Below are 7,500 nucleotides of genomic sequence, written 5' to 3' on the forward strand. Positions count from 1 at the left end.
GCAACTACTACTACCGGTACTACTACTACTACTACCACTAATAATAATAATAATAATAATAATAATACAAATACAAATATGTTGAAGAAGAAAAAGAAGAATGAAAAATAAGAATACGAATAAGAATAAGGCGCCGGAGAGCAGAGGATTTCGGTTTCTGCATCCGGGCCGAGTTGACATCCACCAACGCTCTTACCACTCACTACAATCTCTTCACCTTAACTTGGCCCAGATTTTCGTCCTCTCGATTTCACGTGCCTCATTGGCAGAAAAAGACAATGCCATGGCTCTACATCGTCTCCATAGCACTTCTTCGTGACTGTAAGGAGATGGTGACGAAGAAGAAGGAGAGGAAATTGACGAAGATAACGAAGGAGGAGGAGGAGGAGGAGGAGGAGGAGGAGGCGTATCGTAAATAAGTTCTGTGAATACGGAGGTGTATGGGCGTCATCCAAGATACGCGGTTTCCTCTCCGTTATCGCTGTGATGCTCATAAACAACTCTCTCTCTCTCTCTCTCTCTCTCTCTCTCTCTCATTGCTTTTTACATTATTTCTAAACATTTTTGCATATTTTTTTCTGTTATTTTTACCTTTCTCAGTTCTACCCTCCCCCCCACTCCCCCTCCCCTCCCCTCCCTCCCCCTTTTCACATCCCCAACCACAAATAATAAATACCGGTATAATAAATAAATAAATAAATAAATAAAATATAAATGCGTATCGACAGCACGAGGTTCATTACGGAAATTTCTGCCAAGGCACAATCTTCCCCTTGAAAACGATACGCAACCATCAAATGTACATCGAGATCCCTAATTTTACTGCTGCTTGTGGAGGGACGAGAGGGAGACTGGTTTTGTCCAACATTCTGACCGGTCCGGGATCGTATTTAGGCTGGGGTGTGGGTGTGGGGGGAGGGGGAAAATATCTATCTAGCTGTCAATTTATCTATTTATATCTCCACCTATCTATCTGTATTATCTATCTACCTATTTCCCTATCTATCTACCTACCTACCTATCTATCTATAGCCAGACGCCTTAATCCTGCTAGGGGTGGCCACAAATAAACCACCTCCATGTTACCCTGTCCCCTGTCATCAGTCTGTCCTCTCTCCAAGCCACACCTGCCCCTCGCATCTCTCCACACCATCCCTCCATCTCATCCTCGGTCTACCCCTCCACTCCCCTCCTCCACCTCATACACATACACTCTCCTAGCCAGTCTCTCATTCTCACCACCCCAGTCTTACATCTCATCCTCAGTCTCCCTCCCCTCCTCCACCTCACTCACTTACACTCTCCTATTTAGTCTCTCATTCTCCATTCTCGGCACACGACCACACCAAAACACCTGTTGACATATAACAAGTGTTTTTCATATACGAACAATCACAGTGAAGCGTGTGTGTGTGTGTGTGTGTGTGTGTGTGTGTGTGTGTGTGTGTGTGTGTGTGTGTGTGTGTGTGTGTGTGTGTGTGTGTGTGTGTGTGTGTGTTTTATTTTGGACACCGAAAGACGATTGTTGTTGTTGTTACTGTTGTTGTTGTTGTTGCTGTTGGTGGTGGTGGTAATGGTGGCGGTGATGGTGATGGTGTTGGTGGCGGTGGTGGTGACTGTGTTGTTGTAGGCAGTGGTGGTGGTGGTGGTAATGTAGCAGATGTTGTTGTTGTTGGTGGTGGTGGTGCTGTTGTCGTTGGTAGTGGTGATGGTGGTGATGCAGTTGTTGTTGTTGGTGGTGGTGGTGGTGATATGTGCTGTTGTTGTAGGTAGTGGTGATGGTGGTGATGTAGTTGTTGTTACTGCTGTTGTTAGTAGTGGTGGTGGTGGATAACACGTGGATAGCACCTGGCGGGGATACCTGGCCAGCTACAGGTGTTTCTGCACAAAGACAATCACAGCCAAGAGTGTATATGCATATTTAGTGCTAATGTCTTTGTCATTATCTATCTATCTATCTACCTTCTGTATCTGTCTTCTTATCTATCTACCTATTTGTCTATCTATCTGTCTATTTGTCTGTCTATTTCTCTATCTGTTTTTCTATATCTGTCTTTGTCTGTCTGTCTGTCTCCATGTATCTCTGTTCATAAATAATCTCCCTCCCTACTTCACTGCTAACCTACCTATCTATCTATCTATCCATCCATCTATCTATCTATCAATCTATCCATCCATCTATACACTCATCCATAAATGTATATATGTAGCTATCTATGTATCCATCCATCTATCTATCTATCTATCAACCAATCTATTCATCCCTCCATCTCTACATTCATCCCTGTATGTATCTATCTGTCTATTCATGTATCCATCCATCCATTTATCTATCTATCAATCTAACCATCCCTCCATCTCTACATCCATCCCTAAATATATCTATCTGACTATATATGTATCCATCCATCCATCCATCTATCTATCTATCTATCTAACTCTATTAATTCCAAGATTAAAACTGACATGCAACTAACAACTGCCTGCCATATTCCTCCCATACCCATTTAATTACCTCCATGTCACCTTGTCCTCCACCAACAAGCTGTCCTCTCCCCAACTCAAATCACACTCTCACATATACCCCTCCACACACACACACACACACACACACACACACACAGGTAAGGTTAATGATGATATGAAAACTCTCAGGCTCCCATCTTCACTCCTGGATGAATAAAATGGTGTGGCGTTAGCTGGAATAAAATACCAGACCTGACATCATCATTATCATCATCATCACCATCATCATCATCATGAACACCTACCCAAAATCCAGGTGTGTGAAATATGGCATGCTAGGACCGTAGAATTTTTTTTACATCGTAATGACATTTTCCGTTTTATTATTTTCGCAGGAATTTATACATTTAACTAGTGATTCCCAAACAGGGTTCCGCAGACCATCATCGGGGGTTCCTCAAGAAATCATGAAATAAATGCAGTATATAAAAAGGTCTAACAGTCATCAAAAGTAAAGCAAGGAATTTTCTGCTGCCTGTCAAGGAAGAACTGCGTTTGTTTGTCAAAAATTCGGCCAACAATTCAACAATTGTGCAAAGAGAAACAAGCCCAAGAATCACACTGAAGGTAAATATTACACTGATTTGATTTGTAATGCGAACTCCCTTGTGACGTTAAGGTAGATTTTATAGAGACTATATTTTTCAGTATTCTTTCTTAATCTCTCTCTCTCTCTCCACTGTATATATATATATATATATATATATATATATATATATATACTGTAGGTAGGGGTTCCCTGGGGTATGAAAACTTGTTTCAGGGCTTCCTCCAAGGTGTAAAGGTTGGGAATCACTGCATTTAACTATCTCTCCCTCTCTCTCTCTTTCAAACCCACTGAATACGAGAATACAGCAGCATAAGGGGTGGGTCAGCAATGAGAGGGAGAGAGAGAGAGACAGCACTGACCACAACACCCGCTATCCAAACATGTCGCAAACTTGTTAGTAACACGGCAAAACAAACAACAAATGACTAAGGAGTGGCGATTCCCAGCACAAGCCATAAAAGTGACAACGGGGAAAACCAATGCTGCTGAGACGGAGAGAAAATAACCAGGTGAAGATTAGAAGGAAGGTACCAAACACACGTACATACATACATTTACGTACATACAAATATACGTACATAGATATACACCTACATGGATACATACATAAATACATACATACATACACAGATACATGTATACATAATTTTTACTGGTAGTCCAGGGAGACAGACATACATACACACATGGATGCAGGTATATTTAGACAGACAGACTGACAGACAGACAGGTAGATAGACAGATGGATAGATAGACAAATGAGTCAAGTGAGATGGACAGATGGAAAGATAAAGCGATGGGATGATTAACAGATAACCATGGAAGGCAGCCTGTAATGAGTGTGAAGAAATGTTGAATAAAATAGATATACTGACACTGATAGATACATATATATATCAATCATTTCCTGTGGCACCCTCGGGGATGCATAGGGCCTCGATGAACTCACACCACCACATCCTATCTTGTGCTAACTCCTCAAGATCTCCCCAACACTCATCTCCAGCTTCCCGTCTCATTGTCCTCACCCACGTCTCTTTTGGCCTTCCTCTACCTCTCCTACCAAGTGCCACCCACCCTGGTGTACCTCGTACTATTCCCTGTCTCCTATACACATGTCCTAGCCACTTCCATCGTGAGAATCTAACATATTCATCGATCGGCTGCACTCCCGTTATTTCTCTAATTCTACTATTTGGTATCCTTTCCCACCACTTAACTCCTAATATTCTTCTAAGTGCTTTATTTTCAAACACCAAGAATTTATTTTCCACAGTCACTGTGCTGTACCAAGACTCGTGTCCATAAATTAAGATACTCCTAACCATTACCTTATAAAGTTTGATTTTTGTATGCACAGAGAAATTGTTATTATTCCAAATATTTTTAAGCATTCCCATTGCCTGATTAGCCTTCTTTAACCTTTCCTCGAATTCAAAGTTCAAAGAACCATCCTTGGCTAAATAAGTACCTAAATATTTAAACCTATCAACTTGCTTTACAACCATACCTCCAATTACACATTCCTGTGCATTTTCCATATTCATATTGATTATTTCAGTTTTTCCACAATTAATAACCAAACCCACCTTGCGACCTTCACTCACCAAACAGTCCAACACTCTCTGCATCTCTTCTGGCCCATCACAAATCAAAACTATATCATCTGCATAATCTAAATCCAAAAGTTTCCTGTTCTCTCCCCAAAGTATACCTGCACCGGTTTCTGTTCCAACGCGTTTCATAATATAATCAATGACCAATATAAATAGTAAAGGCGATAGAACACCACCTTGAATTACTCCGGACTTGACTTCAAACGAATCACTCAGACAACCATCAACCATCACTTTACAAAATGTGTCCTCATGCATGTTCATAATGACCCTCACAAACTCCTCTGGTATTCCATAATGTCTCATGATCTTCCCCATAGTCTCTCTCGAAACACTATCAAAAGCCTTTTCAAAATCAACAAAACAAAGACTTAACGGTACTCTCATTTCATTAACTTGCTGCATCAAATGCCTAACTATAAAGATCTGATCATTGCAACCACGTCCCTTTCTAAAACCAGCCTGTTCATCCCTCAGAATACCCTCAACCACAGGCTCCAACCTATTTAACAACACTCTACTGAAAACTTTCAAAGCTATCGGTGACAAAGAGATTCCCCTCCAATTACCACATTCACTCAGGTCTCCCTTCTTCGGAACTTTAACAATTACACCATTCTTCCAAACTGATATATATATATATATATATATATATATATATATATATATATATATATATATATATATATATATATATAGAGAGAGAGAGAGAGAGAGAGAGAGAGAGAGAGAGAGAGAGAGAGAGAGAGAGAGAGAGAGAGAGAGAGAGAGAGAGAGAGAGAAAGAGAGAGAGAGAGAGAGAGAGACAGAGAGACTACTACTCTCTGTAACCCTGCTCCTCGTCGTTATCGCTGAGATAACTGATAACGACAAAGCTGTTTTTTTTTTTTTTTAGTGCATGCAAGCACAGAACACTCTCTCTCTCTCTCTCTCTCTCTCTCTCTCTCTCTCTCTCTCTCTATGTATTACACATGTATAATACATACATACACACATACATGGATACATACATACATAAAATATAGTACACAGAGACAGACACAGACAGACGCTGATATATTTAGACAGACAGACAGATAGGTAGACAGAAAGATGGATAGATAGACAAATGAGTACAGTGAGATGGAGAGGACGGATGAAAAGATAGGAGGATTAACAGATACACATGGAGAGCAGCTTGTAATGAGTGTGAAGAAATGTTGAATAAAATAGATATATTGACACTGATAGATAGACAGATAGATGGATAGATAGATAGATAGATAGACAGAGAGAGAGAGAGAGAGAGAGAGACTACTACTACTCTCTGTAACCTTGCTCCTCGTTGTTATCGCTGAGAAAACTGATAACGACAAAGATGCTTTTTTTTTTTTTAAGTGCATGCAAGCACAGAACTCTCTCTCCCTCTCTCTCTCTCTCCTTACCATGGACCTATTCACGTCATGGAGCTGACCTAATCCCCGTGGACCTATTTTCCCACTAACGCCACACTCCTCCACCCAGTCCACCCACTTACCCCCTTCCGCCCACCCTGCATACTCACTCACCCACCCACGCTACCCCACTGTCCTACCACACCCACCCACCCAACTCTGCCCAGCCACCCATCCCACTCATCTCGTTCCCCTTTACACCCCGCCCATCCACCCACCCGCCCACCACCCTATCCACCCGGCCACCAAGCTCCACCACACTGACATCATATTGGTGTCTTGGGATGAAGTTAATAATTCTACGGTAATTTCTCGCCAACTTTCGCCACGTCGCCACTTTAGCAAACTTAAATCACATTAACTTCCTCGTAAATTTCGTAAGGGGTGGCCACAGACAAATCACCTCCATGTTACCCCTGTCCTCTGCCATCACGCTGCCTTTTCGCCAACTCACACCTCTCTTACATCTCTCCACCCCATCCCACCACCTCATCCTCGACCTCCCTCTCCACTCCCCTACTAAGCACTCCATCTCCCTAATATACAGTGAGAGAGAGAGAGAGAGAGAGAGAGAGAGAGAGAGAGAGAGAGAGAGAGAGATAAACCCTGAACTTGCATCAAGTAGGCTCTATCAGTTGTGGTGAAGCGAATCATGGTGACCAGACAGACACAGAGTGACGCAGCATGAGAAATAGAGCGAGGTAGTATGAGAAATAGTGTGATGTAGTAAGAAATAGTGTGAGGTAGCATGAGAAATAGTGAGGTAGTATGAGAAATAGTGTGATGTAGTATGAGAAACACAGTGAGGCAGTATGAGAAATTGAGGTAGTATTGCAAATACTGTAAGGTAGTATGAGAAACAGTGTGAGGTAGTATGAGAAATAGTGTGAGGTAGTATGAGAAATAGTGTGTGGTAGTAAGAGAAAGTGAGGTGGTCTGAGAAAGTGTGACGTAGCATGAGAAATAGTGTGAGGTAGTATGAGAAATTGTGTGAGGCAGTATGAGAAAGTGTGAGGTAGTATGAGAAATAGTGTGGTAGTATGAGAAATAGTGTGATGCAGAATGAGAAATAGTGTGGTGTAATATGAGAAATAGTGTCAGGTAGTATGAGAAACAGTATGAGATAGCATAAGAAATAGTGTGAGGTAGTATGAGAGACAGTGAGGTGGTATGAGAAAGTGTGAGGCAGTATGAGAAACAGTGTGAGGTAGTATGAGAAATAGTGTGTGGCAGAATGAGAAATAGTGTGAGGTAGTATGAGAAATAGTGTGAGGTAGTATGTATGAGAAATAGTGTGGGTAGTATGAGGTAGCGTGTATGAGAAATTGTGTGGGTAGTATGAGGTAGTATGTATGCGAAATTGTGTGGGTAGTAT

General features: G+C 41.6%; 1 protein-coding gene across 1 annotated transcript in view; it reads right to left on the reverse strand.

Moving 5' to 3' along the window:
* LOC145407916 (alpha-(1,3)-fucosyltransferase C-like) overlaps positions 1 to 7,500 on the reverse strand; it is a 26,088-nt gene that overhangs the window by 7,696 nt on the left and 10,892 nt on the right. The gene's annotated exons all lie outside the window — the stretch shown is intronic.

The sequence above is a fragment of the Coenobita brevimanus genome, chromosome 8, assembly GCF_032717465.1.
Source record: "Coenobita brevimanus isolate Jiangsu-jjx chromosome 8, ASM3271746v2, whole genome shotgun sequence".
In the NCBI taxonomy this organism is placed as follows: Eukaryota; Metazoa; Arthropoda; class Malacostraca; order Decapoda; family Coenobitidae; genus Coenobita; species Coenobita brevimanus.